Source organism: Drosophila bipectinata, chromosome 2L (genome assembly GCF_030179905.1).
Source record: "Drosophila bipectinata strain 14024-0381.07 chromosome 2L, DbipHiC1v2, whole genome shotgun sequence".
Taxonomy (NCBI): Eukaryota; Metazoa; Arthropoda; class Insecta; order Diptera; family Drosophilidae; genus Drosophila; species Drosophila bipectinata.
The window spans coordinates 7,480,864-7,494,350 of NC_091736.1; the positions used below are offsets into that span (position 1 = coordinate 7,480,864).

The following is a 13,487-nucleotide window of genomic DNA, read 5'->3' on the forward strand; positions in this document are numbered from 1 at the left end:
AAGATGAGTCATAAACTTCTGAAAGACAAATCATAAAATCGGGGAAAACAAGAAATTCCATTTGGTAATGTGTGGCAGGAAGAACTTTTAAGATGACGGAGGAATGTGTAAAATATTTAAGGAACTTGGCGGGAGTGGAATTGAAGAATCAGCTGCAGGAGCTTGAAAGTGTTTCCTCTCCCATTTTCCCTTGATTTTCTCCAATAATATTCTAGCAACCTTTTGGCCACTTTCTCCCATCCATTAATCACTACCCCGTCCCGCTCTCCGGCACTCGTCACACCCGAAAGTTCAATCGGAGCAAAAGGAAATTTTGATATATTACTCGGACCAAGTTCCCTTGATTATTTCTTTAATTAAAGTGCAGAGAGCACCCGCTGGGCAGCTGGAGAGGGAAGCGGAAATTTAATAAAAATGTTACAGCTGAGCTGCGAGAAGGACCTTCTCATGCTCATTTTCAATTCCCCCAAGGACCTTGGCAAACCTCCCACGATAATTATGAAATGGAAGCCATTTTTTCAGCTGTCGCCGGGCGAAGTTTCCGACTGACCACAGGCAGGGCTTTAAGGCGGGAAAATCGGGAAAATAGAAGAAAATGAGTGATTTGCATGATGATGCTTCGCTCCTGGCCCTCTCCTCCCTCCGCGCTAGCCACACGAATAAATTCCAATGGCCAATTTTGGACAAACTTTGTGGCATGTGGCAGGGAAAGTCGGTGGCTGACACGTGGTGCCGAGCTCCTCCCCGCCACATTTTGACAATTTGTGGAAAACAAATAGGACAGACAGGAGGAAGAGTTCACGTTGAATTATTCATAAATGTGCAACGCATTTCAGCTTGTTTTGTGTCTCGTCGAGGATTCCTGGAAACCTAGAACCGATGACAGGCCAAGGGGAATGTGGCCACTGATTTTGGAAACAAGAATCCTGCCAAGGTGAGTCCTCCACCTTAGAAGTCTTAGGAAATGGAAAACATTTCCTCTATCGAGACCTTTGGCTATGCAAATGAGGTGAGTTTGGTTGGAAGGGATATCCATTGATGGGATTATGGTTGATATTCAGTAATGGAAGTGAGGCACGTGGATGGATTATTATCTTAATGGATTCGTGTCTTAGTTGGAAAGTCGTGAAGCGCCTTCTCTTTCTTGAATTATAGTTTCCCTTTCATTGTTCACCCGCATTTGAGGTCTTTTTCCTATGGTTCGACTCTCCAATCCGCTTTGTAGTTCATCCAGTTTCATATCCTTTTCGTAAACTGCCTTACCCACAACCCATCCTCTATCCTTTATGTTTGCCATTCATTTGCCACCTCCCGGAGTCCTTTTTTTCGCTGCCAACCGTTTTATGGTTTTGCACTTAGCAATTAACGAGTTTACTTTTTTAGTGCTGCTCCCAGTGCCCGCATCAAGTGGACATATCCTTTCCCCCACCATCCGCTCCACTTTCACCTCCTCTGGCCCTGCTTTCTGTCCCTGGCATCCCCCAAAACACCCCATCTCCCAGTTGGCTCGTTGCTCTCAATTAGAGTGTCACTTCCGTTTGGAATTTAGTTCGCTGCTGGACAAATTTACGTATATGCAGGTGCCATCAGCCACTCTTCCACTCCTCCTGCTCATCCAGCACTCCTCCCCCATTTTCCTGCTTTTCCAGATGCCATAAAAACGGAACTCGGACACGAACTGCATTGCGGTCCTTTTCCTTTCGGGGATGCCACATGCGGAGGAGGAGGCTGTGGAAATGGATGTGGATTGGGATCTGGAGAGACTCCAACTTGTGTCCAGTTGAGAAGTTATGGCTGCTCCGGGAATACTTGATTCAGGCCAGAAGGTACAGTGGCTCCACTCAAGTTCAAGGTCCTAAGGCAGCGATCCTTTGGCTTTCGCATTCGCTTTGTGACTCCTCCTTGGAAATTGCCATTTCAATTGCATTAAGCTCGCTTCGCGGACAAAGGAGTCTTTTCTTCAAACGAATTCCCATTACTCCTCATCGTAATAAATGCAACGGAAGTTATTTCTAAATAAAAATTGCAACGCCGAGGGAAACGGAAAACTGTCAACGGAGTTTCAAGAGTCGAAGGATTGTGTTCTGAAGTTACAGACAAGTCTGACAGGGAGGAAATATCGAAGTGGTGACTCCGATTGGATTGGTGTCGAAAGCAATAAAAAAACACAAACCACCAGAAAAATATAAAATGGAGTGGAGTCTGCCGAACGGAGAAACTTTTCACCTGGCTTGTGGAAAACATGGCAACCCTGTTGCTGATTTCATTTCCGGCCAAAGTTCCAAACACATGTCCTTCCTCACCTTTTGGCTTTCCTTTCCACGTGATTTTCTTTTGTGGCTTTTCTTGAGGCCTTTCATCATGTCCTCCTTGACTTCCCCATTTCCAAGCAGACTCCCTTTAACCTGCGGCTCTCCAGGCACCTCCAGTCAACATTAATTATAGGAAAAGTGCTGGCGAAAACATTTTCACATCATTAAAAATTATTTATGTGGGCCACGGCGGGGATAACAGGCGCCAAGGATACAATTCAAGCAGAATTAATGTCCGTCTGACTTTGTGTTCCTTGCAGGACTTCTGACAAATGCTGAAGTAACGGGAGCTGTGAGTGCAGAGAAGACTCCCAGGATCTTCAGGATCGTCGTTCTGTCTGTTTCATTGAAATTTGCATAATTCGCTGCGAGTTTTGTGGCCGGAATTTAACGAGCCAAACAATTTGTCAGCGGGCAGCCAGAATTATTCATGGGTGCCCCAAAGGGGGAGGGTGGACCAGGTGCGAAAAGGTGGCCAGGATGAGAGTCCTGTCTGTGGAGCAATCAACTTTTGTGTCTATGAATTTGTAATTGGGAGAAGCTAGAAGTTAAATGGAATGGAAGCCGACAAGAACGTAATTCCAGGACCAAATATGGGGGAATGCCCAGAAAAAGGCAACAATTTGATACAAATTTAAGAAAAACTCACTTAATATATAAAATTCTAGACGATTAAATAAAAACAAACAAAAATTAGTAAAAACATTAGACAAAAGCCAGTGCAGATGTGAAGCAGTTGGTTGCAAAGGGCATTGCGAAAATGGGAAAATAATTTTCCAATTAATTGGAAAAGTACCCAACACCAACAGACCCAAATGAGGGATGGCAATGGTAACATTACATTTGCGGCCAATGGTAAATAATTTAGAACTCCAGCACCGACCGCCAAATGGGAAATCCCTACTGTCCCCTGACCAAATACCCCCTCATCGCCCACAACACCTCATGATAAATTCCCGATATCCGCGACTGAGCTATTTAATCAACAAATTAAATGGGAAAACAATGTGGGCGTGGCGGTACCAGAGTGGCCATGAAAGTGTGACAGACAGAATGTAGTAGCTTTAATTTCCTCAATTCGATGAGGAAATTGTCTAGAATCTGGTAGGGGAAGACGAATATAGAACTTGGCCTTCGGCTGTTCAATCTAACAATCTCATGAATTTCATTGCCGCAAAACGTGTCTCATTTTTTACTTTCTATTAATCTTAAAACTTAAATTAATCTTAAATATAGCAGTTATTTTTATAAAAATATTTTGTTACATAACACTAGACGATTTGAATGGACAAACATCATTCTACATGCTCTATTTAGTGTAAAATTTTCAATTTTGTACAGACATGCATTTTTTTCCATAAAAGGTATAGAAAATGGTACATATTTTTTATTAAACTCTATTTGTGTTGAAAACCCGGAAGAAGGATATATTAAGATGAAATTAATTTAGATGGGTCTGCTGCTAATGCTTTATGTGATCGATGACTATACTCCTTGTCTACCTAAGGGAAAATGGAAATGCACTACACATCACTAAAATTAAAAGAATAAAATAAAATTTGTTTATTAAAAAAACTGCATCACTTTTCTATTTTCATGGTGTTTAAGAGTTTTATGTTTAAACTTTAAGATTGTTTAAGAGAGAAAATGCTTCGACTAAAGAAGCATTCCTGGTGAAAATACTGGCTTATTTCGGCCTCTTAAATATTAAAACATCAATTTTTTTATAATATGTTAATAAATATTATAATTGGCTTTTTTTGCAAGGATAGTTTTTGATGTCACGCTAGACTCTTTAATCGGCTAAAATGATTCTAGATGCTCTGATTAGTGTAAAATTTTTCATTTTGTACAGATTGGCATTTTATCAAAAAAAGTATAGAAATTGAAGTATTGTTCCTATTAGAAACAGTCTGTTGAAATTTTCAAGATGAAACTAATCTGGACGGCTTTGCTTTTTATGGCTTATGCACTCAAGGATCTTCCGCCATGTCCTCCGGGAGTGGAGGGAGTAAGGTGGTGTGGTGCCATAAATTGACATAAAAGTTTAAAATAAACTTTTGATGGCTGATTTTGTCTTCTGTAATTCTTAAAACTAAAATTTTTTCTTAATAATTACTATTAAAAATTAATAAATTTTATAATTCGAGTTGTGCATAGTTGGTATTTTATGTCACGCTAGAAGCTTGATTTGGCCAAAAATTATCCTAGACGCTCTAATTAGTGTAAAATTTTAAATTTTTTACAGATATGCATTTTTTTTGTCAAAAAAGTATAAAAATGGAAAGATCATTTCTATTAGGACCAGTTGGCTTTGAAAAATAGAAGAAGGAATTGTAAAGATGAAACTAATCTGGATGGCATGTCTTCTAATGGTTTATGGACGCGAGGAAGATTGGATGTGTTTCGATAAAGAAATATTACGGCAAAAATTAATAAGGGGATGCGATAGTGGATTCGCTGGTTAACATTGGTCGCCCTCATTAATTTCGCCCTTGGTTTGCCCTAAAATAAAATGGGTCCTAATAATGGGTCCTTGTTGATGTGTAAGAATTGAATAATTTATTTGGGTTATTCTTAGAGACTTATTCGAAAGACTTTTCCTCTTCATCATCTTCGAAGTTATTGTCAGGACATCGATGGAGTCAAACGTGACCCAATGCCATAGATTGTCTTTCCCCACAGGTCGCGGTTATCGTTCGATGGGGAAACAATGTCAACAAACAGGAGCGGAAGAATCGTGAGCAGGATAGGATAGGGGCGCCAAGTGAATATTTTGTATTTTGCATGCGTGTTTCCCAATCCCACTGCCAATGTGTCATGCGTGTGAGGAAAAGGAACAAAAAGGAACAGAGGGAGATAAAGATGTGGGACCCTCACACGGCTTTTCCAAAATTCTTTCCTCACGTAGCCATAAAACATTGTTGGCCTAAAAAGAAATAGAGGAATTGAAGCCAAACTGCACTTGTTTGGAGAGAGACGAGAGGCTCCAGCTCCGCCTTTTTCAAGGGTCATTTCGCCCAAAGAGAAGAGCCTTTCTCCAACCAGACTGAGCCGACTATATTTGGCCAAATCTTTCTCGGGGAAGGAAAAAATGTGGCTGGGAGAATTGAGATGCACGCGACATTTCAACGAAATTAAAAGAGGCCAAAATGTTGGGAATGTCCTTCAGACGGGGATGAAAAAGATGGCAGAGCTTGCCAATTTAATTCGTTTCTGAATTTCAAATTCAGTTTGTTGGCTTTTGGCCAAAATAATTTACAAAATGTACAAGACGAGCTGGTAAGGATATGTAGGAATTTCTTGGCAAAGGAAAGTAGGCTATTGAGAGCTTGAAAATGGGGGACTATTTGAGAAAAGAGAGCAAAGTTTTCAAAAACCAAATAAATATGGTTATGGGAAGTCTGAAATGCCAATAGAAAGACACAAAAGTTATGAGTTGGTCAGGAAGCGAGGGATAACAGAGCTAATCAGAAATCAATTTGGATCTTAAAAAGAATTGGTTTGATCCGAAGTCTGTTTTATATTTATTGTATAATTATAATTTAGTACATAATAGTAATTTAGTTCTGGATCGATCCTCCACCAATCTGCATTAAAATACTGAAACAAAATATTTTTTAGATTTTTTGTCCATTTTTCGTGGTGGGATCCCTTAAAAATGAAGTTTTTCCCTATAGGGCCCACAGGGATATCTATATCTTTCCCAATTCTCATCCGATTCTCAAGCGGAGTACCTTAAACGATTTCTGGATCGATTCTCCACCATTCTGCATCAAAATCCTGAGACACAATATTTTTTAAATTTTTTGTCCATTTTTCGTGATTGGATACTTTGAAAAGGAAGTTTTCCCCTATAGGGCCCACAGGGATATCTATATCTTTCCCAATTCTCATCCGATTCTCAAGCGGAGTACCTTAAACGATTTCTGGATCGATTCTCTACCATTCTGCATCAAAATCCTGAGACAAAATATTTTTTAGATTTGTTGTCCATTTTTCGTGATGGGATCCCTTGAAAACAAGAAAGGAAAGCTAACTTCGGGCGAAGCCGAAGTTGATATACCCTTGCAGTTAAAACCGGATATATATCGCAACCATCGGATTTAGTTGGCCGATCCTTATGGTTGGTAGGTTGGATCAACTGACCAAAAATAGAATCTGTATTAAATTCCAGCATTCTATCTTCAAAAACACGAAAGTTGGGTCATTTCCGATCGTTCAGTTATATGACAGTATCGTATTGTTTTGCCAAAAATAGCTCTCATGTTAAATTTGAACTCTCTAACTCTAAAAACACCAAAGTTATACCATTTCCGATCAATCAGTTATATGGCAGCTATAGGATATAGTCGGCCGATCCCGGTCGTTCCGACTTATATACTGCGTGCAAAGGAAAGAAGGGTGTGTGCAAAGTTTCAAGTCGATAGCTTTAAAACTGAGAGACTAGTTCGCGTAGAAACGGACAGACAGACAGACAGACAGACGGACAGACGGACAGACGGACATGCTCATATCAACTCAGGAGGTGATCCTGATCAAGAATATATATACTTTATAGGGTCGGAGATGTCTCCTTCACTGCGTTGCACACTTTTGGACAAAATTATAATACCCTCTGCAAGGGTATAATGAAGTTTTCCCCTATAGGGCCCACAGGGATGTCTATATCTTTGCCAATTCTCATCCGATTCTCAAGCGGAGTATCTAAAACGATTTCTGGATCGATTCTCTACCATTCTGCATCAAAATCCTGAGACAAAATATTTTTTAGATTTTTTGTCCATTTTTCGTGATTGGATCCTTTGAAAATGAAGTTTTCCCCTATAGGGCCCACAGGGATGTCTATATCTTTGCCAATTCTCATCCGATTCTCAAGCGGAGTATCTAAAACGATTTCTGGATCGATTCTCTACCATTCTGCATCAAAATCTTGAGACAAAATATTTTTTAGATTTTTTGTCCATTTTTCGTGATTGGATCCTTTGAAAATGAAGTTTTCCCCCATAGGGCCCACAGGGATGTCTATATCTTTGCCAATTCTCATCCGATTCTCAAGCGGAGTACCTTAAACGATTTCTGGACCGATTCTCCACCATTCTGCATCAAAATCCTAAGACAAAATATTTTTTAGATTTTTTGTCCATTTTTCGTGATTGGATCCTTTGAATATGAAGTTTTCCCCTATAGGGCCCACAGGGATGTCTATATCTTTGCCAATTCTCATCCGATTTTCAAGCGGAGTATCTAAAACGATTTCTGGATCGATTCTCTACCATTCTGCATCAAAATCCTGAGACAAAATATTTTTTAGATTTTTTGTCCATTTTTCGTGATTTGATCCTTTGAAAATGGGGTTTTCCCCTATAGAGTTCACAGTGATGGCTATATCTTCCCCAATTCTCATCCGACTCTCTAGCGGAGTACCTTAAACGATTTCTGATCGAATAAACGATAAACGAACGATTCTCCACCATTCCGCATCAAAATCCTAAGACAAAATATTTTTTAGATTTTTTGTCCATTTTTCGTGGTTTGCATTAAACTTTAATTAATCTTAAATATAGCCATTATTTTTATAAAAATATTTTGTTATATAACACTAGACGATTTAAATGGACAAACATTATTCTACATGCTCTATTTAGTGTAAAATTTTCAATTTTGTACACACATGCATTGTTTTCTATTAAACGCTAATTTTGTTGAAACACCGGAAGAAAGAATTACTAAGATGAAATTAATTTGGATGGGTCTGCTGCTAATGCTTTATGTACTTGATGACAATATACCTTTTCCACCTAAGGGAAAATGGTATCTATTAATTTAAATACAGATAAAGATACGTATAATATGTAATTTTTCATAAAAAAGTATAAAAATGAAAGTATCATTCCTATTAGGACCAGTTGGTTTTGAAACGAAGAAGGAATTGTTAAGATGAAACTAATCTGGATGGGATGCCTTGTAATGCTGTATGTACTCCAGGACGGGGTCGACCACTGTGTACCTGCAGAAAGAAATTGCACATTGCCTCAACATATTAGTTGACATTGGTCGCCTTTGCAATTATTTGGCCCTTAAATAAAATAGGTCCATTAATAAAACTCCATCACTTTTCTTGTTGATGTGTAAGAATTGAATAATTTGTTTGGGATTAGGGACTTTCCTCTTCATCATCTTCTAAGTTACGTCAGGATCTTCCTCAATGGATTCAAACGTCACCCAATGCCATACATTTCCTTTCCCCACAGGACGAAAAAAGGCAAGGTTAAAAAAAATTACCCACAGCAAGACTATAATTTTGCCAAATTAGCGGAGTCTTGCAAATAATACCTCAAACGATGCGTATGCAAAACCCGAACCTTTATAGTGCCCAGAAAAGTTCCAAAATGCTCGAATTTATTAGACTCAACTGTGCATGAAACTGCAATATCCGGCGACAAATTGGTCCTCCACCTGACCTTGGGTCATTATCCTTTTTTCTCCTTGAGTTAATTTAAAAACTTTCAGTCCAAATAGAGTAAGCTCTAATGTGAGTGGAACTAAAGACACTCAAGTCTGATAAAAACTTATCAGAACTTAATCTAAGGTCCCTCCTCAGGTTACCTGGAAGTTTTTTTCGGCCAGAGGCGGTTTCCCAGCCGCGCTTGGGAGAGTCCTTGGGAGTCTTGAGGGGAGTAGGAGCGGAAAGTGGATGTTAGCCCCATAATTCTTGGCCAGCTGACAAATTTGAAACTTGCACCGCGCAATTATACGGACTGATGAGCAAAGTTTGCCCAAAGAGACATTTGGCATTCTCCGTTCTATTCACATTTACAGAAAAGAGAAATTACCTAGAGGAAGGGGAGTGGAAAGGCGAATTGTTGGGGAAGGAGACAGCTCCGCTTCCTGCCCAAGTATCGTGTAAATGGCAACAATTTCTGTTGAAAAGAGCAGCAATTTTTGAATACAATTCCACACACAAGGGCACTAGAAAAAAGATCATATTTCAACTACTTGTCAGTTATAAGAAAGCTTATATTTATTGGAAATATTTTCTTTCTCTGTAGAGCACACACTTTGGGGTTTATGGCGAAAGCGTTGCGCATTATTTAAATTTTCATTCTTTAAAATTTATTTCGCCACAGACTCATAATTTAATTCAACTTTTTCCGGCTATCTCCCTCTCTATCACTCAGCCACTCGCTCTCTCTTTCTCCCTTTGGGGGTATGCGTGCTGGAGACTGTTCTTTTTTAAATTTTTATTTTAATGTGTGTGTTACCTGCCTTTTCAGGTTGGCGGAAATTCTTGCTTCCTCCACTGTGGCTTTCTTGGGGCTTTCAAATTATTCGGTGGCTGAAAGTAACTCAAAGAGAACACGAGGACCCACCTCCCATTCTCCACACCTTTCTCCCCACTTTCTCCTGCTTTCCCCGCAGCTTAGTTCCCTTGTCTCGCTTCCATCGCTGTAAGCCAACCGCTCAGCATACAAAAGCAATTACGATGGGTGCTCCTCCGTCTGAGGTCTTAAATGGGTTCCATTCTCGTTCTCCTCCTCCCTTTCTCACTCCTCTTTCTCTCCTCGGGAGACAAGAGACACAAAGTCAGGGGACTGACAGATGCCCCGCCCCTTCCGATGCTTCGATGTGTCAAAGCGAGGAAATCGCCGGGAAAACCTCGAAAGTTTTCTCGACAGATTTGTGGCCGAAACGGAAGCCGGCCGAGAAAAAGAGGAGGTGGAGGGATGTCCCGCCCATTTCAACAATGAAAACTGTTTTCCCATTTCCCTCCCCCAGCCCTTACTATTCACTCGGCTTGCATTTCATAATTAACAAGAGTGGAAACTCGTATTCATTTTGGGGGGAATTCCCACAAATCCGTTGTCGGAAAAACTGTGACACGACCTCAGCTCGGAGGGGGGAGTCCATTTAAAAGTGAAAATAATAACTGGAGAGCGGGGGGCGAACTTACTGCCGACTTTGTTTTCATTTTTCGCGAACTTTTCTTTATTTTCTCGTAGCTTAGTTGCAGTCTTTCAGTGTCCTTGTCTCAGAGTCCTCTTCTTTTTGTCCTGCGTCCTGTGTGGGAATGAGAAGAAAGTGCGGAAGAAATCATGACAAGTGACCCGAATCAGAAGGCTCTGAACTGAAGACTCTAAGCCGCTCACGGGAAATATTTCTAAGAAATAAAAACCAAATTGAATACATCTGTCCCGACGAGAACTCAAATATAAACACTCGGACTAAAAATAAATTTAATAGCCAGCTTAAGGTCCTTTCATCTCTCTACCACTTTGCTGTAAGTATTGTTTCACCAAAGTGAAAATATTTATTTACACCACAAGCCCAGGAAAAGATGGAAAACTTTGGCCAACATTCAAAAGAACAGGCACAACTTTATACAAAGGAGGGTAGGGAAAAATATTAAACAAAATTATCAAATTAGTTTACATCACTCAGGACCCTTAAAAACAATTATAAAGTTATCAAGGTTGAGGCTTAAACAAAAAAAAACCAAACCTACAGTCACTTCAGAGTATCTGGCTATGCTTTGTAGTGGAAAGTTTACCAATAAATCGAATCCTAGTTTGAAACAAATCCTGCATTCCCTGCATCCCATATCTAGATATTTCAATTGGATTTCGGGAGCCACAAAGGTTTGTTTGTTGCGCACTTTTCCCCGCACTTTTCTCCATTTCTAGTGTTTTCATTCGAGTATGGCAAGCGGGTTTCCCGGGAAGTAAATTCGAAAACCTTCTGTTTATCTGTTGATCCATCAAAGTGGAGTCTTTCCCATCCCGGGGCAAACAAATTAACAAAAGTGTTCTACAATATCTACAATATTTGGGGGACAGTGGAAATGGTAGAACAGAAACTTTCCCTGCCACACAAATCAATTAAAAGTTTTTCCAGCCCGAGACAGAACTGTTCAATCTTTAAAGGGAATCTCGCTTCCCGGCTGGTCGGATGAACAAGAGATCTCTGGCCATGAATCAGGATGCCACTGAGCATCTGCCTCGCACACATATTTAATTGCAATTCGAACATTGATTGATGGCAGGATATTCTTTGCCATCCTTATGCGTATTCCCACCCGATAAGCGCTCCTAATTGATATTTAAATTGAGACTTTTGTTGGCTCTTCCTGCAAAGGCAAACAAGTTCCAAACTTGCTCAAGCTGGCTGGGAAATATATTTAAATTTTGGGATGAAAAACTCATACACCCCTCCGCCTTTTTATGGGCGAGTCGTTGACATGAATAATAAGAATTTCGACCACGGACTAAGGACTGTCTGCGGACTGAGGACTCAGAACTACTGACCTCCCCCAAAGTTGTTGGTCCTCGAAATTATGGCAGCAGAGTGAGGGAAAGGCGCGAGGAGAGCGAAAGCTTTTCAGGATTATCTGAGAGACAGTTCTCGAAAAAAAGAGAATGTTGCTGGCAACAAGTTCCGAATGTCTGGCAACATTGGTTGCCAAAGGACCTCGAGAAGCATCCTTTCTGGTTGGGCCTCCCCATCGCCACTCCATTTTTATTGATTTCCAGTTCTGTTGTGACTTCGATTCGGGGATGGAAAAGAAAAACAGGAAAAAGGACACAAAGATGGTGGTGGATGGATTTCTGGGTCAATCGGTTTGTGGTTGCGTCCTTGCTGGGGATCCCATCACCCATTCCTGGTCTTCACCTTTCACCCACTTTAAACCAATTACGAACTTGGCCCACAACATAGTGACAATCATTTAATTCGTTTAAAGTCCTCGACACAAAGTTTTGACTTTCAGTTTAGATTTCCAGCAGATTCTCCCACGCCTCTTTAAGCGGTCGCCCACTAAGTTTATTTGTTTTTGTTTCGATTTCACGGAAATTGCATCGAATTCTGCAACAATGCAACAAATTAATGAGCAGCGATGCAGGTCAGAGTTCAGAGGAGGAATCCCGCCATCCCCCTTTGTTATCCTTTTCTCTGCCTATGATCGGCGTGACCCCCTTTTTCGTGATAGATTGAAGCTCCTCTTGGTCCTGGCAGCCGTTTAAAATTCCGCTCACGCAGATACAGACCCTCCTTGCCAGCCCACTCCTCATTTGCTCCCGATTCTGATTCTGGCTGTGGTCCATCGTCCTTCATCCAACGTCCTCTGCCCTGCTGCAGCTGAGGCAGCGAGTTGCGGTGCCCGTGGGTGGAGTCAAAGGGGATGAATAGAGGTCGCAGGGCGGGAAAACAAGGTGCAGCTGCAATTTGAGCCTTCGGTTCGGTTCACATTGTCAGCACTTTCATTATTGCCCGCATTTTGGACCCAAAAGCGATGGGCTGCAAAGGCTGAGGGTGGAAGGGGGCGTGGCTGTGCAGCCGAGTTCAGTTGATTGGAGAACATTTTTCCACGTAGTTGCAACGTGGCGATGAGGCAACAAACAAAGCATTTTCCGGCAGCCAAATACCTGAAACTGTTTCCGGTTTTGATATTCTCCAAGGGACTTCGACCTTAAAGCCTGTTCGGGGTACTGAAGGATAACTACTTGTTACTCCCTATTTGTTAATATTTCATTAAAAGGTGGCCCTGCATTCCTTTCTGAATGTTCTCATCCAACTTCATTACAGCTCCAGCTTCCATTGCTCATAGGCACCATTGTCCACTCTCTTCCGACTTAATCTCATTTTTAAACCAACTGGGGAAATGCTTTTAGTTTCGCTTTCAGAATTTCTAATGAGCTCGCAGTCCGAGACAAGTTCGGACCCAAAAATGTAAGGAATCTCTTCGCTTTCTAAACGGTCAAGGTCGCCATCTGGCCTTGAACTTACACATGAGAAGCCGAAAGGAAACCGCATTGAAATAAAAGCATTGCTCTCAGCATTTCCTCCTCCTAGAATTCATTTTTTCACTTGGTTTACAATTCGGAATTTCGTTGGCCCACAAATGCAAATGGAAACACTCGGAAAAGTGGAAAATTCCTCCGACTCTTCGCCCACGCATGCCCGCGACTGTGCCAGGAACATAAAAATTTTCACCGACTTTTCCGCCTCCCTGACCCAAATGCATCTCTACTTGAGGTGGCCTCTTGGCTCAAATGGAGATGAACGTCGAAATTCCTCTGACCCCCATCCTCTATTCTCCATCCTCCACGCTTTATCCTTCATCCTTAAGCCTTCGTCCTGCGTGCTTTGTTCCCCCGTCGTCTTGGGGTCACATCAATT

At 41.0% G+C, this 13,487-nt stretch overlaps 2 long non-coding RNA genes across 2 annotated transcripts; both read left to right on the forward strand.

Moving 5' to 3' along the window:
- The first annotated feature begins 3,402 nt into the window (after nt 1–3,402).
- LOC138925849 (uncharacterized) lies at nt 3,403–4,865 on the forward strand. Its single transcript, XR_011442089.1, has 2 exons — nt 3,403–4,328; nt 4,561–4,865. It is a non-coding gene; the product is annotated as an uncharacterized lncRNA (long non-coding RNA).
- A 2,016-nt stretch (nt 4,866–6,881) lies between these two features.
- On the forward strand, nt 6,882–8,458 carry LOC138925850 (uncharacterized). The gene is made up of 2 exons (XR_011442090.1): nt 6,882–8,158; nt 8,216–8,458. It is a non-coding gene; the product is annotated as an uncharacterized lncRNA (long non-coding RNA).
- Nucleotides 8,459–13,487: the final 5,029 nt, after the last annotated feature.